The sequence below is a fragment of the Chiloscyllium punctatum genome, chromosome 29, assembly GCF_047496795.1.
Source record: "Chiloscyllium punctatum isolate Juve2018m chromosome 29, sChiPun1.3, whole genome shotgun sequence".
Taxonomy (NCBI): Eukaryota; Metazoa; Chordata; class Chondrichthyes; order Orectolobiformes; family Hemiscylliidae; genus Chiloscyllium; species Chiloscyllium punctatum.
The window spans coordinates 81,846,425-81,871,168 of NC_092767.1; positions in this window are offsets into that span (position 1 = coordinate 81,846,425).

Genomic DNA, 24,744 nt, shown 5'->3' on the forward strand with positions numbered 1-24,744 from the left:
CCCTCTGTTTCAGCCCCTCTGTTTCAGCACCTCTGTTTCTCGCCATGTTTCAGCCACTCTGTTTCTCGCCCTCTGTTTCAGCCCCTCTGTTTCTCGCCCTCTGTATCAGCCGCTTTGTTTCAGCCCCTCTGTTTCTGCCCCTCTGTTTCAGCCCCACTGTTTCTCGCCCTCTGTTTCTCACCCTCAGTTTCAGCCCCTCTGAATCAGCCCCTCTGATTCAGCCCCTCTGTTACAGACCCTCTGTTTCTCGACCTCTGTTTCAGCCCCTCTGATTCAGACCCTCATTTTCAACCCCTCTGATTCAGCCCCTCTGATTTAGCCCCTCTGATTCAGCCCCTCTGTTTCTCGCCCTCTTTTTCAGCCCCTCTGATTCAGCCCCTCTGTTTCAGCCCCTCTGATTCAGCCCCTCTGTTTCAGCCCGTCTATTTCAGCCCCTCTGTTTCAGCCCCTCTGTTTCAGGCTCTCTGTTTCAGCCCGTCTGTTTCAGCCCCTCTGTTTCAGCCCCTCTGTTTCTCGCCCGCTGTTTCAGTCCCTTAGTTTCTCCCCCTCTGTTTCAGCCCCTCTGTTTCTCGAAATCTGTTTCAGCCCCTCTGTTTCAGCCCCTCTGTTTCTCGCCCTCTGTTTCAGCCCCTCTGTTTCTCGCCCTCTGTTTCAGCCCCTCTGTTTCAGCACCTCTGTTTCAGCCCCCCTGTTTCAGCCACCCTGATTCAGCCCCTCTGTTTCAGCCCCTCTGTTTCAGCCCCTCTGTTTCACCCCCTCTGTTTCTAGCCCTCTGTTTCAGCCCCTCTGTTTTTCGCCCTCTTTTTCAGCCCCTCTGTTTCAGCCCTCTGTTTCAGCCCCTCTGTTTCTCACCCTCTGTTTCAGCCCCTCTGATTCAGCCCCTCTGTTTCTCGCCCTCTGTTTCAGCCCCTCTGTTTCGCGCCCTCTGTTTCAGCCCCTCTGTTTCTCGCCCTCTGTTTCAGCCCCACTGTTTCAGCCCCTCTGTTTCAGCCCCTCTGTTTCAACCCCTCTGTTTCAGCCCCTCTGTTTCTAGCCCTCTGTTTCAGCCACTCTGTTTCTCGCCCTCTGTTTCAGCCCCTCTGTTTCAGCCCCTCTGTTTCTCGCCCGCTGTTTCTGCCCCTCTGTTTCTCGCCCTCTGTTTCAGCCCCTCAGTTTCTCGCCCTCTGTTTCAGCCCCGATGATTCAGCCCCTCTGTTTCAGCCCCTCTGAATCAGCCCCTCTGATTCATCCCCTCTGTTTCAGCCCCTCTGTTTCTCACCCTCTGTTTCAGCCCCTCTGATTCATCCCCTCTGTTTCTCGCCCTCTGTTTCAGCCCCTCTGTTTCTCGCCCTCTGTTTCAGCCCCTCTGTTTCTCGCCCTCTGTTTCAGCCCCACTATTTCAGCCCCTCTGTTTCAGCCCTTCTGATGCAGCCCCTCTGTTTCTCGCCCTCTGTTTCAGCCCCTCTGTTTCTCGCCCACTGTTTCAGCCCCTCTGTTTTTCGCCCTCTTTTTCAGCCCCTCTGTTTCAGCCCGTCTGTTTCAGCCACTCTGTTTCTCGCCCTCTGTTTCAGCCCCTCTGTTTCTCGCCCTCTGTTTCAGCCCCTCTGTTTCTCGCCCTCTGTTTCAGCCGCACTGTTTTATCCCCTCTGTTTCAGCCCCTCTGTTTCTTGCCCTCTGTTTCAGCCCCTCTGTTTCTCGCCCTCTGTTTCAGCCCCTCTGAATCAGCCGCTCTCTTTCTCGCCCTCTGTTTCTGCCCCTCTGTTTCTCGCCCTCTGTTTCAGCCCCTCAGTTTCTCGCCCTCTGTTTCAGCCCCACTGATTCAGCCCCTCTGTTTCAGCCCCTCTGAATCAGCCACTCTGATTCAGCCCGTCTGTTTCAGACCATCTGTTTCAGCCCCTCTGTTTCTTCCCCTCTGTTTCTCGCCCTCTGTTTCAGCCCCTATGTTTCTCGCCCTCTGTTTCAGCCCCTCTGTTTCTCGCCCTCTGTTTCAGCCCCTCTGATTCAGACCCTCTGTTTCAACCCCTCTGATTCAGCCCCTCTGATTTAGCCCCTCTGATTCAGCCCCTCTGTTTCTCGCCCTCTGTTTCAGCCCTTCTGTTTCAGCCCCTCTCTTTCTTGCCCTCTGTTTCAGCCCCTCTGTTTCTCGCCCTCTGTTTCAGCCCCTCTGATTCAGCCCCTCTGTTCCAGCCCCTCTGATTCAGCCTCTCTGATTTAGCCCTCTGATTCAGCCCCTCTGTTTCTCGCTCTCTGTTTCAGCCCCTCTGTTTCAGCCCCCTTGTTTCAGCCCCACTCATTCAGCCCCTATGATTCAGCCCCTCTGTTTCTCGCCCTCTGTTTCAGCCCCTCTGTTTCTCGCCCTCTGTTTCAGCCCCTCTGTTTCTCGCCCTCTGTTTCAGCCCCTCTGTTTCTCGCCCTCTGTTTCAGCCACTCTGTTTCTCGCCCTCTGTTTCAGCCTCTCTGTTTCTCGCCCTCTGTTTCAGCCCCTCTGTTTCAGCCCCTCTGTTTCAGCCCCTCTGTTTCTCGCCCTCTGTTTCAGCCCCTCTGTTTCTCGCTGTCTGTTTCAGCCCCTCTGTTTCTTGCCCTCTGTTTCAGACACTCTGTTTCAGCCCCTCTGTTTCAGCCCCTCTGTTTCAGCCCCTCTGTTTCAGCCCCTCTGTTTCTCGCCATGTTTCAGCCACTCTGTTTCTCGCACTCTGTTTCAGCCCCTCTGTTTCTCGCCCTCTGTATCAGCCGCTTTGTTTCAGCCCCTCTGTTTCAGCCCCTCTGTTTCAGCCCCTCTGTTTCTCGCCCTCTGTTTCTCGCCCTCTGTTTCAGCCCCTCTGATTCAGACCCTCTGTTTCAACCCCTCTGATTCAGCCCCTCTGATTCAGCCCCACTCATTCAGCACCTATGTTTCAGCCCCTCTGTTTCTCGCCCTCTGTTTCTCGCCCTCTGTTTCAGCCCCTCTGTTTCTCGCCCTCTGTTTCAGCCCCACTGTTTCTTGCCCTCTGTTTCAGCCACTCTGTTTCTCGCCCTCTGTTTCAGCCTCTCTGTTTCTCGCCCTCTGTTTCAGCCCCTCTGTTTCAGCCCATCTGTTTCAGCCCCTCTGTTTCTCGCCCTCTGTTTCAGCCCCTCTGTTTCTCGCCCTCTGTTTCAGCCCCTCTGTTTCTTGCCCTCTGTTTCAGCCCCTCTGTTTCAGCCCCTCTGTTTCAGCCCCTCTGTTTCAGCCCCTCTGTTTCAGCCCCTCTGTTTCAGCACCTCTGTTTCTCGCCATGTTTCAGCCACTCTGTTTCTCGCCCTCTGTTTCAGCCCCTCTGTTTCTCGCCCTCTGTATCAGCCGCTTTGTTTCAGCCCCTCTGTTTCAGCCCCTCTGTTTCAGCCCCACTGTTTCTCGCCCTCTGTTTCTCACCCTCAGTTTCAGCCCCTCTGTTTCAGCTCCTCTGATTCAGCCCCTCTGATTCAGCCCCTCTGTTTCTCGCCCTCTGTTTCAGCCCCTCTGTTTCAGCCCTTCTGTTTCAGCCACTCAGTTACAGCCCCTCTGTTTCTTGCCCACTGTTTCAGCCCCTATGTTTCTCGCCCTCTGTTTCAGCCCCTCTGTTTCTCGCCGTCTGTTTCAGCCCCTCTGTTTCTCGCCCTCTGTTTCAGTGCCCCTGTTTCGCGCTCTCTGTTTCAGCCCCTCTGTTTCAGCCCCTCTGTTTCTCGCCCTCTGTTTCTGCCCGTCTGTTTCTCGCCCTCTGTTTCAGCCACTCTGTTTCTCGCCCTCTGTTTCAGCCCCTCTGATTCAGCCCCTCTGATTCAGCCCCTCTGTTTCAGCCCCTCTGTTTCAGCCCCTCTGTTTCTCGCCCTCTGTTTAAGCCCCTCTGTTTCTCACCCTCTGTTTCAGCCCCTCCGTTTCAGCCCCTCTGTTTCTCGCCCTCTGTTTCAGCCTTTCTGTTTCTCGCCCTCTGTTTCAGCCCCTCTGATTCAGCCCCTCTGTTTCTCGCGCTCTTTTTCAGCCCCTCTGTTTCTCGCCCTCTGTTTCAGCCCCTCTATTTCTCGTCCTCTGTTTCAGCCCCTCTGTTTCTCGCCCTCTGTTTCAGCCCCTCTGATTCAGCCCCACTGTTTCAGCCCCTCTGTTTCAGCCCCTCTGTTTCAGCCCCTCTGTTTCTCGCCCTCTGTTTCAGCCCCTCTGTTTCTCGCCCTCTGTTTCAGCCCCTCTGTTTCAGCCTCTCTGTTTCAGCCCCTCTGTTTCTCGCCCTCTGTTTCAGCCCCTCTGTTTCTCGCCCTCTGTTTCAGCCCCTCTGTTTCTCGCCCTCTGTTTCAGCCCCTCTGTTTCAGCCCCACTGGTTCAGCCCCTCTGTTTCTCGCCCTCTGTTTCAGCCCCTCTGTTTCTCGCCCTCTGTTTCAGCCCCTCTGTTTCAGCCCCTCTGTTTCATCCCCTCTGTTTCTCGCCCTCTGTTTCTCACCCTCTGTTTCTCGCCCTCTGTTTTTTGCCCTCTGTTTCAGCCCCTCTGTTTCTTGCCCTCTGTTTCTCACCCTCTGTTTCTCGCCCTCTGTTTCAGCCCCTCTGTTTTTTGCCCTCTGTTTCAGCCCGTCTGTTTCAGCCCCTCTGTTTCAGCCCCTCTGTTTCTCGCCCTCTGTTTCAGCCCCTCTGTTTCTCGCCCTCTGTTTCCACCCCTCTGTTTCTCGCCCTCTGTTTCAACCTCTCTGTTTCTCGCCCTCTGTTTCAGCCATTCTGTTTCAGCCCCTGTTTCAGACCCTCTGTTTCTCGCCCTCTGTTTCAGCCCCTCTGTTTCTCGCCCTCTGTCTCAGCCCCTCTGTTTCTCGACCTCTGTTTCAGCCCCTCTGATTCAGCCCCTCTGTTTCAGCTCCTCTGATTCAGCCCCTCTGATTCAGCCCCTCTGTTTCAGACCCTCTGTTTCAGCCCCTCTGTTTCAGCCCCTCTGTTTCTCGCCCTCTGTTTCAGCCCCTCTGATTCAGACCCTCTGCTTCAACCCCTCTGATTCAGCCCCTCTGTTTCAGCCCCTCTGAATCAGCCTCTCTGATTCAGCCCCTCTGTTTCTCGCCCTCTGTTTCAGCCCCTCTGTTTCTCGCCCTCTGTTTCAGCCCCTCAGTTTCTCGCCCTCTGTTTCAGCCCCGCTGATTCAGCCCCTCTGTTTCAGCCCCTCTGAATCAGCCCCTCTGATTCAGCCCCTCTGTTTCAGACCCTCTGTTTCAGCCCCTCTGTTTCAGCCCCTCTGTTTCTCGCCCTCTGTTTCAGACCCTCTATTTCTCGCCCTCTGTTTCAGCCCCACTGATTCAGACCCTCTGTTTCAACCCCTCTGATTCAGCCCCTCTGATTTAGCCCCTCTGATTCAGCCCCTCTGTTTCTCGCCCTCTGTTTCAGCCCTTCTGTTTCAGCCCCTCTGTTTCTTGCCCTCTGTTTCAGCCCCTCTGTTTCTCGCCCTCTGTTTCAGCCCCTCTGATTCTCGCCCTCTGTTTCAGCTCCTCTGATTCAGCCCCTCTGATTTAGACCTCTGATTCAGCCCCTCTGTTTCAGCCCCTCTATTTCAGCCCCTCTGTTTCAGCCCCTCTGTTTCATCCCCTCTGTTTCTCGCCCTCTGTTTCTCACCCTCTGGTTCTCGCCCTCTGTTTCAGCCCCTCTGTTTTTTGCCCTCTGATTCAGCCCCTCTGTTTCTTGCCCTCTGTTTCTCACCCTCTGTTTCTCGCCCTCTGTTTCAGCCCCTCTGTTTTTTGCCCTCTGTTTCAGCCCGTCTGTTTCAGCCCCTCTGTTTCAGCCCCTCTGTTTCTCGCCCTCTGTTTCAGCCCCTCTGTTTCTCGCCCTCTGTTTCTGCCCCTCTGTTTCTCGCCCTCTGTTTCAACCTCTCTGTTTCTCGCCCTCTGTTTCAGCCATTCTGTTTCAGCCCCTGTTTCAGACCCTCTGTTTCTCGCCCTCTGTTTCAGCCCCTCTGTTTCTCGCCCTCTGTCTCAGCCCCTCTGTTTCTCGACCTCTGTTTCAGCCCCTCTGATTCAGCCCCTCTGTTTCAGCTCCTCTGATTCAGCCCCTCTGATTCAGCCCCTCTGTTTCAGACCCTCTGTTTCAGCCCCTCTGTTTCAGCCCCTCTGTTTCTCGCCCTTTGTTTCAGCCCCTCTGATTCAGACCCTCTGCTTCAACCCCTCTGATTCAGCCCCTCTGTTTCAGCCCCTCTGAATCAGCCTCTCTGATTCAGCCCCTCTGTTTCTCGCCCTCTGTTTCAGCCCCTCTGTTTCTCGCCCTCTGTTTCAGCCCCTCAGTTTCTAGCCCTCTGTTTCAGCCCCTCTGATTCAGACCCTCTGCTTCAACCCCTCTGATTCAGCCCCTCTGTTTCAGCCCCTCTGAATCAGCCCCTCTGATTCAGCCCCTCTGTTTCAGACCCTCTGTTTCAGCCCCTCTGTTTCAGCCCCTCTGTTTCTCGCCCTCTGTTTCAGCCCCTCTATTTCTCGCCCTCTGTTTCAGCCCGACTGATTCAGACCCTCTGTTTCAACCCCTCTGATTCAGCCCCTCTGATTTAGCCCCTCTGATTCAGCCCCTCTGTTTCTCGCCCTCTGTTTCAGCCCTTCTGTTTCAGCCCCTCTGTTTCTTGCCCTCTGTTTCAGCCCCTCTGTTTCTCGCCCTCTGTTTCAGCCCCTCTGTTTCTCGCCCTCTGTTTCAGCTCCTCTGATTCAGCCCCTCTGATTTAGACCTCTGATTCAGCCCCTCTGTTTTTCGCCCTCTTTTTCAGCCCCTCTGTTTCAGCCCGTCTGTTTCAGCTACTCTGTTTCTCGCCCTCTGTTTCAGCCCCTCTGTTTCAGCCCCTCTGTTTCAGCCCCTCTGTTTCTCGCCCTCTGTTTCAGCCCCTCTGTTTCTCGCCCTCTGTTTCAGCCCCTCTGTTTCAGCACCTCTGTTTCAGCCCCTCTGTTTCAGCCACTCTGTTTCAGCCCCTCTGTTTCAGCCCCTCTGTTTCAGCCCCTCTGTTTCACCCTCTCTGTTTCTCGCCCTCTGTTTCAGCCCCTCTGTTTTTCGCCCTGTTTTTCAGCCCCTCTGTTTCAGCCCTCTGTTTCAGCCCCTCTGTTTCTCACCCTCTGTTTCAGCCCCTCTGATTCAGCCCCTCTGTTTCTCGTCCTCTGTTTCAGCCCCTCTGTTTCGCGCCCTCTGTTTCAGACCCAATGTTTCTCAACCTCTGTTTCAGCCCCACTGTTTCAGCCCCTCTGTTTCAGCCCCTCTGTTTCAGCCCCTCTGTTTCTCGCCCTCTATTTCAGCCCCTCTGTTTCTCGCCCTCTGATTCAGCCCCTCTGTTTCTCGCCCTCTGTTTCAGCCCCTCTGTTTCAGCCCCTCTGTTTCAGCCCCTCTGTTTCTCGCCCTCTGTTTCAGCACCTCTGTTTCTCGCCCTCTGTTTCAACCCCTCTGTTTCAGCACCTCTGTTTCAGCCCCTCTGTTTCAGCCACTCTGTTTCAGCCCCTCTGTTTCAGCCCCTCTGTTTCAGCCCCTCTGTTTCACCCTCTCTGTTTCTCGCCCTCTGTTTCAGCCCCTCTGTTTTTCGCCCTCTTTTTCAGCCCCTCTGTTTCAGCCCTCTGTTTCAGCCCCTCTGTTTCTCACCCTCTGTTTCAGCCCCTCTGATTCAGCCCCTCTGTTTCTCGTCCTCTGTTTCAGCCCCTCTGTTTCGCGCCCTCTGTTTCAGCCCCACTGTTTCTCAACCTCTGTTTCAGCCCCACTGTTTCAGCCCCTCTGTTTCAGCCCCTCTGTTTCAACCCCTCTGTTACAGCCCCTCTGTTTCTAGCCCTCTGTTTCAGCCAATCTGTTTCTCGCCCTCTGTTTCAGCCCCTCTGTTTCAGACCCTCTGTTTCTCGCCCGCTGTTTCTGCCCCTCTGTTTCTCGCCCTCTGTTTCAGACCCTCAGTTTCTCGCCCTCTGTTTCAGCCCCGCTGATTCAGCCCCTCTGTTTCAGCCCCTCTGAATCAGCCCCTCTGATTCAGCCCCTCTGTTACAGACCCTCTGTTTCAGCCCCTCTGTTTCAGCCCCTCTGTTTCTCGACCTCTGTTTCAGCCCCTCTGATTCAGACCCTCTGTTTCAACCCCTCTGATTCAGCCCCTCTGATTTAGCCCCTCTGATTCAGCCCCTCTGTTTCTCGCCCTCTTTTTCAGCCCCTCTGATTCAGCCCCTCTGTTTCAGCCCCTCTGATTCAGCCCCTCTGTTTCAGCCCGTCTATTTCAGCCCCTCTGTTTCAGCCCCTCTGTTTCAGGCTCTCTGTTTCAGCCCGTCTGTTTCAGCCCCTCTGTTTCAGCCCCTCTGTTTCTCGCCCGCTGTTTCAGTCCCTTAGTTTCTCCCCCTCTGTTTCAGCCCCTCTGTTTCTCGAAATCTGTTTCAGCCCCTCTGTTTCAGCCCCTCTGTTTCTCGCCCTCTGTTTCAGCCCCTCTGTTTCTCGCCCTCTGTTTCAGCCCCTCTGTTTCAGCACCTCTGTTTCAGCCCCCCTGTTTCAGCCACCCTGTTTCAGCCCCTCTGTTTCAGCCCCTCTGTTTCAGCCCCTCTGTTTCACCCCCTCTGTTTCTCGCCCTCTGTTTCAGCCCCTCTGTTTTTCGCCCTCTTTTTCAGCCCCTCTGTTTCAGCCCTCTGTTTCAGCCCCTCTGTTTCTCACCCTCTGTTTCAGCCCCTCTGATTCAGCCCCTCTGTTTCTCGCCCTCTGTTTCAGCCCCTCTGTTTCTCGCCCTCTGTTTCAGCCCCTCTGTTTCTCGCCCTCTGTTTCAGCCCCACTGTTTCAGCCCCTCTGTTTCAGCCCCTCTGTTTCAACCCCTCTGTTTCAGCCCCTCTGTTTCTAGCCCTCTGTTTCAGCCACTCTGTTTCTCGCCCTCTGTTTCAGCCCCTCTGTTTCAGCCCCTCTGTTTCTCGCCTGCTGTTTCTGCCCCTCTGTTTCTCGCCCTCTGTTTCAGCCCCTCAGTTTCTCGCCCTCTGTTTCAGCCCCGATGATTCAGCCCCTCTGTTTCAGCCCCTCTGAATCAGCCCCTCCGATTCATCCCCTCTGTTTCAGACCCTCTGTTTCAGCCCCTCTGTTTCAGCCCCTCTGTTTCTCGCCCTCTGTTTCAGCCCCTCTGATTCAGACCCTCTGTTTCAGCCGCTCTGTTTCTCCCCCTCTGTTTCAGCTCTTCTGTTTAAGCCCCTCTGTTTCTTGCCCTTTGTTTCAGCCCCTCTGTTTCTCGCCCTCTGTTTCAGCCCCTCTGATTCAGCCCCTCTGTTTCAGCCCCTCTGATTCAGGCCCTCTGATTTAGCCCTCTGATTCAGCACCTCTGTTTCTCGCCCTCTGTTTCAGCCCCTCTGTTTCAGCCATTCTGTTTCAGCCCCTCCTTTTCTCACCCTCTGTTTCAGCCCCTCTGTTTTTTGCCCTCTGTTTCAGCCCGTCTGTTTCAGCCCCTCTGTTTCAGCCCCTCTGTTTCTCGCCCTCTGTTTCAGCCCCTCTGTTTCAGCCTCTCTGTTTCAGCCCCTCTGTTTCTCGCATCTCTGATTCAGCCCCTCTGTTTCTTGCCCTCTGTTTCAGCCCCTCTGTTTCTCGCCCGCTGTTTCAGCCTCTCTGTTTCTCGCCCTCTGTTTCAGCCCCTCTGTTTCAGCCCCTCTGTTTCAGCCCCTCTGTTTCTCGCCCTCTGTTTCAGCCCCTCTGTTTCTCGCCCTCTGTTTCAGCCCCTCTGTTTCTCGCACTCTGTGTCAGCCCCTCTGATTCAGCCCCTCTGTTGCAGCCCCTCTGATTCAGCCCCTCTGTTTCAGCCCCTCTATTTCAGCCCCTCTGTTTCAGCCCCTCTGTTTCATCCCCTCTGTTTCTCGCCCTCTGTTTCTCACCCTCTGTTTCTCGCCCATCTGTTTCAGCCCCTCTGTTTTTTGCCCTCTGTTTCAGCCCCTCTGTTTCTTGCCCTCTGTTTCTCACCCTCTGTTTCTCGCCCTCTGGTTCAGCCCCTCTGTTTCTTGCCCTCTGTTTCAGCCCGTCTGTTTCAGCCCCTCTGTTTCAGCCACTCTGTTTCTCGCCCTCTGTTTCAGCCCCTCTGTTTCTCGCCCTCTGTTTCAGCCCCTCTGTTTCTCGCCCTCTGTTTCAACCTCTCTGTTTCTCGCCCTCTGTTTCAGCCACTCTGTTTCAGCCCCTCTGTTTCAGCCCCTCTGTTTCTCGCCCTCTGTTTCACCCCCTCTGTTTCTCGCCCTCTGTCTCAGCCCCTCTGTTTCTCGATCTCTGTTTCAGCCCCTCTGATTCAGCCCCTCTGTTTCAGCTCCTCTGATTCAGCCCGTCTGATTCAGCCCCTCTGTTTCAGACCCTCTGTTTCAGCCCCTCTGTTTCAGCCCCTCTGTTTCTCGCCCTCTGTTTCAGCCCCTCTGTTTCTCGCCCTCTGTTTCAGCCCCTCTGTTTCTCGCCCTCTGTTTCAACCTCTCTGTTTCTCGCCCTCTGTTTCAGCCACTCTGTTTCAGCCCCTCTGTTTCAGCCCCTCTGTTTCTCGCCCTCTGTTTCACCCCCTCTGTTTCTCGCCCTCTGTCTCAGCCCCTCTGTTTCTCGATCTCTGTTTCAGCCCCTCTGATTCAGCCCCTCTGTTTCAGCTCCTCTGATTCAGCCCGTCTGATTCAGCCCCTCTGTTTCAGACCCTCTGTTTCAGCCCCTCTGTTTCAGCCCCTCTGTTTCTCGCCCTCTGTTTCAGCCCCTCTGATTCAGACCCTCTGTTTCAACCCCTCTGATTCAGCCCCTCTGTTTCAGCCCCTCTGAATCAGCCTCTCTGATTCAGCCCCTCTGTTTCTCGCCCTCTGTTTCAGCCCCTCTGTTTCTCGCCCTGTGTTTCAGCCCCTCAGTTTCTCGCCCTCTGTTTCAGCCCCGCTGATTCAGCCCCTCTGTTTCAGCCCCTCTGAATCAGCCCCGCTGATTCAGCCCCTCTGTTTCTGACCCTCTGTTTCAGCCCCTCTGTTTCAGCCCCTCTGTTTCTCGCCCTCTCTTTCAGCCCCTCTGATTCAGCCCCTCTGTTTTAGCCCCTCTGATTCAGGCCCTCTGATTTAGCCCTCTGATTCAGCACCTCTGTTTCTCGCCCTCTGTTTCAGCCCCTCTGTTTCAGCCCCTCTGTTTCAGCCCCTCTGTTTCTCACCCTCTGTTTCAGCCCCTCTGTTTTTTGCCCTTTTTTTCAGCCCGTCTGTTTCAGCCCCTCTGTTTCAGCCCCTCTGTTTCTCGCCCTCTGTTTCAGCCCCTCTGTTTCTCGCCCTCTGTTTCAACCTCTCTGTTTCTCGCCCTCTGATTCAGCCACTCTGTTTCAGCCTCTCTGTTTCAGCCCCTCTGTTTCTCGCCCTCTGTTTCAGCCCCTCTGTTCCTCGCCCTCTGTTTCAGCCACTCTGTTTCTCGCCCTCTGTTTCAGCCCCTCTGTTTCAGCCCCTCTGTTTCAGCCCCTCTGTTTCAGCACCTCTGTTTCTCGCCATGTTTCAGCCACTCTGTTTCTCGCCCTCTGTTTCAGCCCCTCTGTTTCTCGCCCTCTGTATCAGCCGCTTTGTTTCAGCCCCTCTGTTTCAGCCCCTCTGTTTCAGCCCCACTGTTTCTCGCCCTCTGTTTCTCACCCTCAGTTTCAGCCCCTCTGTTTCAGCTCCTCTGATTCAGCCCCTCTGATTCAGCCCCTCTGTTTCTCGCCCTCTGTTTCAGCCCCTCTGTTTCAGCCCTTCTGTTTCAGCCACTCAGTTACAGCCCCTCTGTTTCTTGCCCACTGTTTCAGCCCCTATGTTTCTCGCCCTCTGTTTCAGCCCCTCTGTTTCTCGCCGTCTGTTTCAGCCCCTCTGTTTCTCGCCCTCTGTTTCAGTGCCCCTGTTTCGCGCTCTCTGTTTCAGCCCCTCTGTTTCAGCCCCTCTGTTTCTCGCCCTTTGTTTCTGCCCGTCTGTTTCTCGCCCTCTGTTTCAGCCACTCTGTTTCTCGCCCTCTGTTTCAGCCCCTCTGATTCAGCCCCTCTGATTCAGCCCCTCTGTTTCAGCCCCTCTGTTTCAGCCCCTCTGTTTCTCGCCCTCTGTTTAAGCCCCTCTGTTTCTCACCCTCTGTTTCTCACCCTCTGTTTCAGCCCCTCTGTTTCTCGCCCTCTGTTTCAGCCTTTCTGTTTCTCGCCCTCTGTTTCAGCCCCTCTGATTCAGCCCCTCTGTTTCTCGCGCTCTTTTTCAGCCCCTCTGTTTCTCGCCCTCTGTTTCAGCCCCTCTATTTCTCGTCCTCTGTTTCAGCCCCTCTGTTTCTCGCCCTCTGTTTCAGCCCCTCTGATTCAGCCCCACTGTTTCAGCCCCTCTGTTTCAGCCCCTCTGTTTCAGCCCCTCTGTTTCTCGCCCTCTGTTTCAGCCCCTCTGTTTCTCGCCCTCTGTTTCAGCCCCTCTGTTTCAGCCTCTCTGTTTCAGCCCCTCTGTTTCTCGCCCTCTGTTTCAGCCCCTCTGTTTCTCGCCCTCTGTTTCAGCCCCTCTGTTTCTCGCCCTCTGTTTCAGCCCCTCTGTTTCAGCCCCACTGGTTCAGCCCCTCTGTTTCTCGCCCTCTGTTTCAGCCCCTCTGTTTCTCGCCCTCTGTTTCAGCCCCTCTGTTTCAGCCCCTCTGTTTCATCCCCTCTGTTTCTCGCCCTCTGTTTCTCACCCTCTGTTTCTCGCCCTCTGTTTTTTGCCCTCTGTTTCAGCCCCTCTGTTTCTTGCCCTCTGTTTCTCACCCTCTGTTTCTCGCCCTCTGTTTCAGCCCCTCTGTTTTTTGCCCTCTGTTTCAGCCCGTCTGTTTCAGCCCCTCTGTTTCAGCCCCTCTGTTTCTCGCCCTCTGTTTCAGCCCCTCTGTTTCTCGCCCTCTGTTTCCACCCCTCTGTTTCTCGCCCTCTGTTTCAACCTCTCTGTTTCTCGCCCTCTGTTTCAGCCATTCTGTTTCAGCCCCTGTTTCAGACCCTCTGTTTCTCGCCCTCTGTTTCAGCCCCTCTGTTTCTCGCCCTCTGTCTCAGCCCCTCTGTTTCTCGACCTCTGTTTCAGCCCCTCTGATTCAGCCCCTCTGTTTCAGCTCCTCTGATTCAGCCCCTCTGATTCAGCCCCTCTGTTTCAGACCCTCTGTTTCAGCCCCTCTGTTTCAGCCCCTCTGTTTCTCGCCCTCTGTTTCAGCCCCTCTGATTCAGACCCTCTGCTTCAACCCCTCTGATTCAGCCCCTCTGTTTCAGCCCCTCTGAATCAGCCTCTCTGATTCAGCCCCTCTGTTTCTCGCCCTCTGTTTCAGCCCCTCTGTTTCTCGCCCTCTGTTTCAGCCCCTCAGTTTCTCGCCCTCTGTTTCAGCCCCGCTGATTCAGCCCCTCTGTTTCAGCCCCTCTGAATCAGCCCCTCTGATTCAGCCCCTCTGTTTCAGACCCTCTGTTTCAGCCCCTCTGTTTCAGCCCCTCTGTTTCTCGCCCTCTGTTTCAGACCCTCTATTTCTCGCCCTCTGTTTCAGCCCCTCTATTTCTCGTCCTCTGTTTCAGCCCCTCTGTTTCTCGCCCTCTGTTTCAGCCCCTCTGATTCAGCCCCACTGTTTCAGCCCCTCTGTTTCAGCCCCTCTGTTTCAGCCCCTCTGTTTCTCGCCCTCTGTTTCAGCCCCTCTGTTTCTCGCCCTCTGTTTCAGCCCCTCTGTTTCAGCCTCTCTGTTTCAGCCCCTCTGTTTCTCGCCCTCTGTTTCAGCCCCTCTGTTTCTCGCCCTCTGTTTCAGCCCCTCTGTTTCTCGCCCTCTGTTTCAGCCCCTCTGTTTCAGCCCCACTGGTTCAGCCCCTCTGTTTCTCGCCCTCTGTTTCAGCCCCTCTGTTTCTCGCCCTCTGTTTCAGCCCCTCTGTTTCAGCCCCTCTGTTTCATCCCCTCTGTTTCTCGCCCTCTGTTTCTCACCCTCTGTTTCTCGCCCTCTGTTTTTTGCCCTCTGTTTCAGCCCCTCTGTTTCTTGCCCTCTGTTTCTCACCCTCTGTTTCTCGCCCTCTGTTTCAGCCCCTCTGTTTTTTGCCCTCTGTTTCAGCCCGTCTGTTTCAGCCCCTCTGTTTCAGCCCCTCTGTTTCTCGCCCTCTGTTTCAGCCCCTCTGTTTCTCGCCCTCTGTTTCCACCCCTCTGTTTCTCGCCCTCTGTTTCAACCTCTCTGTTTCTCGCCCTCTGTTTCAGCCATTCTGTTTCAGCCCCTGTTTCAGACCCTCTGTTTCTCGCCCTCTGTTTCAGCCCCTCTGTTTCTCGCCCTCTGTCTCAGCCCCTCTGTTTCTCGACCTCTGTTTCAGCCCCTCTGATTCAGCCCCTCTGTTTCAGCTCCTCTGATTCAGCCCCTCTGATTCAGCCCCTCTGTTTCAGACCCTCTGTTTCAGCCCCTCTGTTTCAGCCCCTCTGTTTCTCGCCCTCTGTTTCAGCCCCTCTGATTCAGACCCTCTGCTTCAACCCCTCTGATTCAGCCCCTCTGTTTCAGCCCCTCTGAATCAGCCTCTCTGATTCAGCCCCTCTGTTTCTCGCCCTCTGTTTCAGCCCCTCTGTTTCTCGCCCTCTGTTTCAGCCCCTCAGTTTCTCGCCCTCTGTTTCAGCCCCGCTGATTCAGCCCCTCTGTTTCAGCCCCTCTGAATCAGCCCCTCTGATTCAGCCCCTCTGTTTCAGACCCTCTGTTTCAGCCCCTCTGTTTCAGCCCCTCTGTTTCTCGCCCTCTGTTTCAGACCCTCTATTTCTCGCCCTCTGTTTCAGCCCCACTGATTCAGACCCTCTGTTTCAACCCCTCTGATTCAGCCCCTCTGATTTAGCCCCTCTGATTCAGCCCCTCTGTTTCTCGCCCTCTGTTTCAGCCCTTCTGTTTCAGCCCCTCTGTTTCTTGCCCTCTGTTTCAGCCCCTCTGTTTCTCGCCCTCTGTTTCAGCCCCTCTGATTCTCGCCCTCTGTTTCAGCTCCTCTGATTCAGCCCCTCTGATTTAGACCTCTGATTCAGCCCCTCTGTTTCAGCCCCTCTATTTCAGCCCCTCTGTTTCAGCCCCTCTGTTTCATCCCCTCTGTTTCTCGCCCTCTGTTTCTCACCCTCTGGTTCTCGCCCTCTGTTTCAGCCCCTCTGTTTTTTGCCCTCTGATTCAGCCCCTCTGTTTCTTGCCCTCTGTTTCTCACCCTCTGTTTCTCGCCCTCTGTTTCAGCCCCTCTGTTTTTTGCCCTCTGTTTCAGCCCGTCTGTTTCAGCCCCTCTGTTTCAGCCCCTCTGTTTCTCGCCCTCTGTTTCAGCCCCTCTGTTTCTCGCCCTCTGTTTCAGCCCCTCTGTTTCTCGCCCTCTGTTTCAACCTCTCTGTTTCTCGCCCTCTGTTTCAGCCATTCTGTTTCAGCCCCTGTTTCAGACCCTCTGTTTCTCGCCCTCTGTTTCAGACCCTCTGTTTCAGCCCCTCTGTTTCAGCCCCTCTGTTTCTCGCCCTTTGTTTCAGCCCCTCTGATTCAGCCCCTCTGTTTCAGCCCCTCTGAATCAGCCTCTCTGATTCAGCCCCTCTGTTTCTCGCCCTCTGTTTCAGCCCCTCTGTTTCTCGCCCTCTGTTTCAGCCCCTCAGTTTCTAGCCCTCTGTTTCAGCCCCTCTGATTCAGACCCTCTGCTTCAACCCCTCTGATTCAGCCCCTCTGTTTCAGCCCCTCTGAATCAGCCCCTCTGATTCAGCCCCTCTGTTTCAGACCCTCTGTTTCAGCCCCTCTGTTTCAGCCCCTCTGTTTCTCGCCCTCTGTTTCAGCCCCTCTATTTCTCGCCCTCTGTTTCAGCCCGACTGATTCAGACCCTCTGTTTCAACCCCTCTGATTCAGCCCCTCTGATTTAGCCCCTCTGATTCAGCCCCTCTGTTTCTCGCCCTCTGTTTCAGCCCTTCTGTTTCAGCCCCTCTGTTTCTTGCCCTCTGTTTCAGCCCCTCTGTTTCTCGCCCTCTGTTTCAGCCCCTCTGTTTCTCGCCCTCTGTTTCAGCTCCTCTGATTCAGCCCCTCTGATTTAGACCTCTGATTCAGCCCCTCTGTTTTTCGCCCTCTTTTTCAGCCCCTCTGTTTCAGCCCGTCTGTTTCAGCTACTCTGTTTCTCGCCCTCTGTTTCAGCCCCTCTGTTTCAGCCCCTCTGTTTCAGCCCCTCTGTTTCTCGCCCTCTGTTTCAGCCCCTCTGTTTCTCGCCCTCTGTTTCAGCCCCTCTGTTTCAGCACCTCTGTTTCAGCCCCTCTGTTTCAGCCACTCTGTTTCAGCCCCTCTGTTTCAGCCCCTCTGTTTCAGCCCCTCTGTTTCACCCTCTCTGTTTCTCGCCCTCTGTTTCAGCCCCTCTGTTTTTCGCCCTGTTTTTCAGCCCCTCTGTTTCAGCCCTCTGTTTCAGCCCCTCTGTTTCTCACCCTCTGTTTCAGCCCCTCTGATTCAGCCCCTCTGTTTCTCGTCTTCTGTTTCAGCCCCTCTGTTTCACGCCCTCTGTTTCAGACCCAATGTTTCTCAACCTCTGTTTCAGCCCCACTGTTTCAGCCCCTCTGTTTCAGCCCCTCTGTTTCAGCCCCTCTGTTTCTCGCCCTCTATTTCAGCCCCTCTGTTTCTCGCCCTCTGTTTCAGCCCCTCTGTTTCTCGCCCTCTGTTTCAGCCCCTCTGTTTCAGCCCCTCTGTTTCAGCCCCTCTGTTTCTCGCCCTCTGTTTCAGCACCTCTGTTTCTCGCCCTCTGTTTCAACCCCTCTGTTTCAGCACCTCTGTTTCAGCCCCTCTGTTTCAGCCACTCTGTTTCAGCCCCTCTGTTTCAGCCCCTCTGTTTCAGCCCCTCTGTTTCACCCTCTCTGTTTCTCGCCCTCTGTTTCAGCCCCTCTGTTTCTCACCCTCTGTTTCAGCCCCTCTGATTCAGCCCCTCTGTTTCTCGTCCTCTGTTTCAGCCCCTCTGTTTCGCGCCCTCTGTTTCAGCCCCACTGTTTCTCAACCTCTGTTTCAGCCCCACTGTTTCAGCCCCTCTGTTTCAGCCCCTCTGTTTCAACCCCTCTGTTACAGCCCCTCTGTTTCTAGCCCTCTGTTTCAGCCAATCTGTTTCTCGCCCTCTGTTTCAGCCCCTCTGTTTCAGACCCTCTGTTTCTCGCCCGCTGTTTCTGCCCCTCTGTTTCTCGCCCTCTGTTTCAGACCCTCAGTTTCTCGCCCTCTGTTTCAGCCCCGCTGATTCAGCCCCTCTGTTTCAGCCCCTCTGAATCAGCCCCTCTGATTCAGCCCCTCTGTTACAGACCCTCTGTTTCAGCCCCTCTGTTTCAGCCCCTCTGTTTCTCGACCTCTGTTTCAGCCCCTCTGATTCAGACCCTCTGTTTCAACCCCTCTGATTCAGCCCCTCTGATTTAGCCCCTCTGATTCAGCCCCTCTGTTTCTCGCCCTCTTTTTCAGCCCCTCTGATTCAGCCCCTCTGTTTCAGCCCCTCTGATTCAGCCCCTCTGTTTCAGCCCGTCTATTTCAGCCCCTCTGTTTCAGCCCCTCTGTTTCAGGCTCTCTGTTTCAGCCCGTCTGTTTCAGCCCCTCTGTTTCAGCCCCTCTGTTTCTCGCCCGCTGTTTCAGTCCCTTAGTTTCTCCCCCTCTGTTTCAGCCCCTCTGTTTCTCGAAATCTGTTTCAGCCCCTCTGTTTCAGCCCCTCTGTTTCTCGCCCTCTGTTTCAGCCCCTCTGTTTCTCGCCCTCTGTTTCAGCCCCTCTGTTTCAGCACCTCTGTTTCAGCCCCCCTGTTTCAGCCACCCTGTTTCAGCCCCTCTGTTTCAGCCCCTCTGTTTCAGCCCCTCTGTTTCACCCCCTCTGTTTCTCGCCCTCTGTTTCAGCCCCTCTGTTTTTCGCCCTCTTTTTCAGCCCCTCTGTTTCAGCCCTCTGTTTCAGCCCCTCTGTTTCTCACCCTCTGTTTCAGCCCCTCTGATTCAGCCCCTCTGTTTCTCGCCCTCTGTTTCAGCCCCTCTGTTTCGCGCCCTCTGTTTCAGCCCCTCTGTTTCTCGCCCTCTGTTTCAGCCCCACTGTTTCAGCCCCTCTGTTTCAGCCCCTCTGTTTCAACCCCTCTGTTTCAGCCCCTCTGTTTCTAGCCCTCTGTTTCAGCCACTCTGTTTCTCGCCCTCTGTTTCAGCCCCTCTGTTTCAGCCCCTCTGTTTCTCGCCCGCTGTTTCTGCCCCTCTGTTTCTCGCCCTCTGTTTCAGCCCCTCAGTTTCTCGCCCTCTGTTTCAGCCCCGATGATTCAGCCCCTCTGTTTCAGCCCCTCTGAATCAGCCCCTCCGATTCATCCCCTCTGTTTCAGACCCTCTGTTTCAGCCCCTCTGTTTCAGCCCCTCTGTTTCTCGCCCTCTGTTTCAGCCCCTCTGATTCAGACCCTCTGTTTCAGCCGCTCTGTTTCTCCCCCTCTGTTTCAGCTCTTCTGTTTAAGCCCCTCTGTTTCTTGCCCTTTGTTTCAGCCCCTCTGTTTCTCGCCCTCTGTTTCAGCCCCTCTGATTCAGCCCCTCTGTTTCAGCCCCTCTGATTCAGGCCCTCTGATTTAGCCCTCTGATTCAGCACCTCTGTTTCTCGCCCTCTGTTTCAGCCCCTCTGTTTCAGCCATTCTGTTTCAGCCCCTCCTTTTCTCACCCTCTGTTTCAGCCCCTCTGTTTTTTGCCCTCTGTTTCAGCCCGTCTGTTTCAGCCCCTCTGTTTCAGCCCCTCTGTTTCTCGCCCTCTGTTTCAGCCCCTCTGTTTCAGCCTCTCTGTTTCAGCCCCTCTGTTTCTCGCATCTCTGATTCAGCCCCTCTGTTTCTTGCCCTCTGTTTCAGCCCCTCTGTTTCTCGCCCGCTGTTTCAGCCTCTCTGTTTCTCGCCCTCTGTTTCAGCCCCTCTGTTTCAGCCCCTCTGTTTCAGCCCCTCTGTTTCTCGCCCTCTGTTTCAGCCCCTCTGTTTCTCGCCCTCTGTTTCAGCCCCTCTGTTTCTCGCACTCTGTGTCAGCCCCTCTGATTCAGCCCCTCTGTTGCAGCCCCTCTGATTCAGCCCCTCTGTTTCAGCCCCTCTATTTCAGCCCCTCTGTTTCAGCCCCTCTGTTTCATCCCCTCTGTTTCTCGCCCTCTGTTTCTCACCCTCTGTTTCTCGCCCATCTGTTTCAGCCCCTCTGTTTTTTGCCCTCTGTTTCAGCCCCTCTGTTTCTTGCCCTCTGTTTCTCACCCTCTGTTTCTCGCCCTCTGGTTCAGCCCCTCTGTTTCTTGCCCTCTGTTTCAGCCCGTCTGTTTCAGCCCCTCTGTTTCAGCCACTCTGTTTCTCGCCCTCTGTTTCAGCCCCTCTGTTTCTCGCCCTCTGTTTCAGCCCCTCTGTTTCTCGCCCTCTGTTTCAACCTCTCTGTTTCTCGCCCTCTGTTTCAGCCACTCTGTTTCAGCCCCTCTGTTTCAGCCCCTCTGTTTCTCGCCCTCTGTTTCACCCCCTCTGTTTCTCGCCCTCTGTCTCAGCCCCTCTGTTTCTCGATCTCTGTTTCAGCCCCTCTGATTCAGCCCCTCTGTTTCAGCTCCTCTGATTCAGCCCGTCTGATTCAGCCCCTCTGTTTCAGACCCTCTGTTTCAGCCCCTCTGTTTCAGCCCCTCTGTTTCTCGCCCTCTGTTTCAGCCCCTCTGATTCAGACCCTCTGTTTCAACCCCTCTGATTCAGCCCCTCTGTTTCAGCCCCTCTGAATCAGCCTCTCTGATTCAGCCCCTCTGTTTCTCGCCCTCTGTTTCAGCCCCTCTGTTTCTCGCCCTGTGTTTCAGCCCCTCAGTTTCTCGCCCTCTGTTTCAGCCCCTCTGTTTTTTGCCCTTTTTTTCAGCCCGTCTGTTTCAGCCCCTCTGTTTCTCGCCCTCTGTTTCAGCCCCTCTGATTCAGACCCTCTGTTTCAACCCCTCTGATTCAGCCCCTCTGTTTCAGCCCCTCTGAATCAGCCCCGCTGATTCAGCCCCTCTGTTTCTGACCCTCTGTTTCAGCCCCTCTGTTTCAGCCCCTCTGTTTCTCGCCCTCTCTTTCAGCCCCTCTGATTCAGCCCCTCTGTTTTAGCCCCTCTGATTCAGGCCCTCTGATTTAGCCCTCTGATTCAGCACCTCTGTTTCTCGCCCTCTGTTTCAGCCCCTCTGTTTCAGCCCCTCTGTTTCAGCCCCTCTGTTTCTCACCCTCTGTTTCAGCCCCTCTGTTTTTTGCCCTTTTTTTCAGCCCGTCTGTTTCAGCCCCTCTGTTTCAGCCCCTCTGTTTCTCGCCCTCTGTTTCAGCCCCTCTGTTTCTCGCCCTCTGTTTCAACCTCTCTGTTTCTCGCCCTCTGATTCAGCCACTCTGTTTCAGCCTCTCTGTTTCAGCCCCTCTGTTTCTCGCCCTCTGTTTCAGCCCCTCTGTTCCTCGCCCTCTGTTTCAGCCACTCTGTTTCTCGCCCTCTGTTTCAGCCCCTCTCATTCAGCCCCTCTGGTTCAGCCCCTCTGTTTCTCACCCTCTGTTTCAGCCCCTCTGTTTCTCGCCCTCTGTTTCAGCCCCTCTGTTTCAGCCTCTCTGTTTCAGCCCCTCTGTTCCTCGCCCTCTGTTTCAGCCACTCTGTTTCTCGCCCTCTGTTTCAGCCCCTCTGTTTCAGCCCCTCTGGTTCAGCCCCTCTGTTTCTCACCCTCTGTTTCAGCCCCTCTGTTTCTCGCCCTCTGTTTCAGCCCCTCTGTTTCAGCCCCTCTGTTTCAGCCCCTCTGTTTCTCGCCCTCTGTTTCAGCCCCTCTGTTTCAGCCTCTCTGTTTCAGCCCTTCTGTTTCTCGCATCTCTGATTCAGCCCCTCTGATTCTTGCCCTCTGTTTCAGCCCCTCTGTTTCTCCCCCGCTGTTTCAGCCTCTCTGTTTCTCGCCCTCTGTTTCAGCCCCTCTGTTTCAGCCCCTCTGTTTCAGCCCCTCTGTTTCTCGCCCTCTGTTTCAGCCCCTCTGTTTCTCGCACTCTGTGTCAGCCCCTCTGATTCAGCCCCTCTGTTGCAGCCCCTCTGATTCAGCCCTTCTGTTTCAGCCCCTCTATTTCAGCCCCTCTGTTTCAGCCCCTCTGTTTCATCCCCTCTGTTTCTCGCCCTCTGTTTCTCACCCTCTGTTTCTCGCCCTCTGTTTCAGCCCCTCTGTTTCAGCCCCTCTGTTTCTCGCCCTCTGTTTCAGCCCCTCTGTTTCAGCCTCTCTGTTTCAGCCCCTCTGTTTCTCGCATCTCTGATTCAGCCCCTCTGATTCTTGCCCTCTGTTTCAGCCCCTCTGTTTCTCGCCCGCTGTTTCAGCCTCTCTGTTTCTCGCCCTCTGTTTCAGCCCCTCTGTTTCAGCCCCTCTGTTTCAGCCCCTCTGTTTCTCGCCCTCTGTTTCAGCCCCTCTGTGTCTCGCCCTCTGTTTCAGCCCCTCTGTTTCTCGCACTCTGTGTCAGCCCCTCTGATTCAGCCCCTCTGTTGCAGCCCCTCTCATTCAGCCCCTCTGTTTCAGCCCCTCTATTTCAGCCCCTCTGTTTCAGCCCCTCTGTTTCATCCCCTCTGTTTCTCGCCCTCTGTTTCAGCCCCTCTGTTTCTCGCCCTCTGTTTCAGCCCCTCTGTTTTTTGCCCTCTGTTTCAGCCCCTCTGTTTCTTGCCCTCTGTTTCTCACCCTCTGTTTCTCGCCCTCTGTTTCAGCCCCTCTGTTTTTTGCCCTCTGTTTCAGCCCGTCTGTTTCAGCCCCTCTGTTTCAGCCCCTCTGTTTCTCGCCCTCTGTTTCAGCTCCTCTGTTTTTCGCCCTCTGTTTCAGCCCCTCTGTTTCTCGCCCTCTGTTTCAACCTCTCTGTTTCTCGCCCTCTGTTTCAGCAACTCTGTTTCAGCCCCTCTGTTTCAGCCCCTCTGTTTCTCGCCCTCTGTCTCAGCCCCTCTGTTTCTCGACCTCTGTTTCAGCCCCTCTGATTCAGCCCCTCTGTTTCAGCTCCTCTGATTCAGCCCCTCTGATTCAGCCCCTCTGATTCAGACCCTCTGTTTCAACCCCTCTGATTCAGCCCCTCTGTTTCAGCCCCTCTGAATCAGCCTCTCTGATTCAGCCCCTCTGTTTCTCGCTCTCTGTTTCAGCCCCCCTGTTTCTCGCCATCTGTTTCAGCCCCTCAGTTTCTCGCCCTCTGTTTTAGCCCCGCTGATTCAGCCCCTCTGTTTCAGCCCCTCTGAATCAGCCCCTCTGATTCAGCCCCTCTGTTTCAGACCCTCTGTTTCAGCCCCTCTGTTTCAGCCCCTCTGTTTCTCGCCCTCTGTTTCAGCCCCTCTATTTCTCGCCCTCTGTTTCAGCCCGACTGATTCAGACCCTCTGTTTCAACCCCTCTGATTCAGCCCCTCTGATTTAGCCCCTCTGATTCAGCCCCTCTGTTTCTCGCCCTCTGTTTCAGCCCTTCTGTTTCAGCCCCTCTGTTTCTTGCCCTCTGTTTCAGCCCCTCTGTTTCTCGCCCTCTGTTTCAGCCCCTCTGTTTCTCGCCCTCTGTTTCAGCTCCTCTGATTCAGCCCCTCTGATTTAGACCTCTGATTCAGCCCCTCTGTTTCTCGCCCTCAGTTTCAGCCCCTCTGTTTTTCGCCCTCTTTTTCAGCCCCTCTGTTTCAGCCTGTCTGTTTCAGCCACTCTGTTTCTCGCCCTCTGTTTCAACCCCTCTGTTTCTCACCCTCTGTTTCAGCCCCTCTGTTTCTCGCCCTCTGTTTCAGCCCCTCTGTTTTTCGCCCTCTGTTTCAGCCCCTCTGTTTCTCGCCCTCTGTTTCAGGCTCTCTGTTTCAGCTGTCTCTTTCAGCCCCTCTGTTTCATCCCCTCTGTTTCTGGCCCTCTGTTTCTCGCCCGCTGTTTCAGCCCCTTTGTTTCTCGCCCTCTGTTTCAGTTCCTCTGTTTCAGCCCCTCTGATTCAGCCCCTCTGATTCAGCCCCTCTGTTTCTCGCCCTCTGTTTCAGCCCCTCTGTTTCAGCCCCTCTGTTTCAGCCCCTCTGTTTCAGCCCCTCTGTTTCTCGCCCTCTATTTCAGCCCCTCAGTTTCTCGCCCTATGTTTCAGCCCCTCTGTTTTTCGCCCTCTGTTTCAGCCCCTCTGTTTCAGCCCCTCTGTGTCAGCCCCTCTGTTTCTCGCCCTCTGTTTCAGCCCCTCTGTTTCTCGCCCTCTGTTTCAGCCCCTCTGTTTCAGCACCTCTGTTTCAGCCCCTCTGTTTCAGCCACTCTGTTTCAGCCCCTCTGTTTCAGCCCCTCTGTTTCAGCCCCTCTGTTTCACCCTCTCTGTTTCTCGCCCTCTGTTTCAGCACCTCTGTTTCTCGCCCTCTTTTTCAGCCCCTCTGTTTCAGCCCTCTGTTTCAGCGCCTCTGTTTCTCACCCTCTGTTTCAGCCCCTCTGATTCAGCCCCTCTGTTTCTCGCCCTCTGTTTCAGCCCCTCTGTTTCGCGCCCTCTGTTTCAGCCCCACTGTTTCAGCCGCTCTGTTTCAGCCCCTCTGTTTCAACCCCTCTGTTACAGCCCCTCTGTTTCTAGCCCTCTGTTTCAGCCAATCTGTTTCTCGCCCTCTGTTTCATCCCCTCTGTTTCAGACCCTCTGTTTCTCGCCCGCTGTTTCTGCCCCTCTGTTTCTCGCCCTCTGTTTCAGACCCTCAGTTTCTCGCCCTCTGTTTCAGCCCCGCTGATTCAGCCCCTCTGTTTCAGCCCCTCTGAATCAGCTCCTCTGATTCAGCCCCTCTGTTTCAGACCCTCTGTTTCAGCCCCTCTGTTTCAGCCCCTCTGTTTCTCGACCTCTGTTTCAGCCCCTCTGATTCAGACCCTCTGTTTCAACCCCTCTGATTCAGCCACTCTGATTTAGCCCCTCTGATTCAGCCCCTCTGTTTCTCGCCCTCTTTTTCAGCCCCTCTGATTCAGCCCCTCTGTTTCAGCCCCTCTGATTCAGCCCCTCTGTTTCGGCCCCTCTATTTCAGCCCCTCTGTTTCAGCCCCTCTGTTTCAGGCTCTCTGATTCAGCCCCACTGTTTCAGCCCCTCTGTTTCAGCCCCTCTGTTTCTCGCCCTCTGTTTCAGCCCCTCTGTTTCTCGCCCTCTGTTTCAGCCCCTCTGTTTCTCGCCCTCTGTTTCAGCCCCTCTGTTTCAGCCCCTCTGTTTCAGACCCTCTGTTTCTCATCCTCTGTTACAGCCCCTCTGTTTCTCGCCCTCTGTTTCAGCCCCTCTGTTTCAGCCTCTCTGTTTCAGCCCCTCTGTTTCTCGCCCTCTGTTTCAGCCCCTCTGTTTCTCGCCCTCTGTTTCAGCCCCTCTGTTTCTCGCCCTCTGTTTCAGCCCCTCTGTTTCAGCCCGTCTGGTTCAGCCCCTCTGTTTCTCGCCCTCTGTTTCAGCCCCTCTGTTTCTCGCCCTCTGTTTCAGCCCCTCTGTTTCAGCCTCTCTGTTTCAGCCCCTCTGTTTCTCGCCCTCTGTTTCAGCCCCTCTGTTCCTCGCCCTCTGTTTCAGCCACTCTGTTTCTCGCCCTCTGTTTCAGCCCCTCTGATTCAGCCCCTCTGGTTCAGCCCCTCTGTTTCTCACCCTCTGTTTCAGCCCCTCTGTTTCTCGCCCTCTGTTTCAGCCCCTCTGTTTCAGCCTCTCTGTTTCAGCCCCTCTGTTCCTCGCCCTCTGTTTCAGCCACTCTGTTTCTCGCCCTCTGTTTCAGCCCCTCTGTTTCAGCCCCTCTGGTTCAGCCCCTCTGTTTCTCACCCTCTGTTTCAGCCCCTCTGTTTCTCGCCCTCTGTTTCAGCCCCTCTGTTTCAGCCCCTCTGTTTCAGCCCCTCTGTTTCTCGCCCTCTGTTTCAGCCCCTCTGTTTCAGCCTCTCTGTTTCAGCCCTTCTGTTTCTCGCATCTCTGATTCAGCCCCTCTGATTCTTGCCCTCTGTTTCAGCCCCTCTGTTTCTCCCCCGCTGTTTCAGCCTCTCTGTTTCTCGCCCTCTGTTTCAGCCCCTCTGTTTCAGCCCCTCTGTTTCAGCCCCTCTG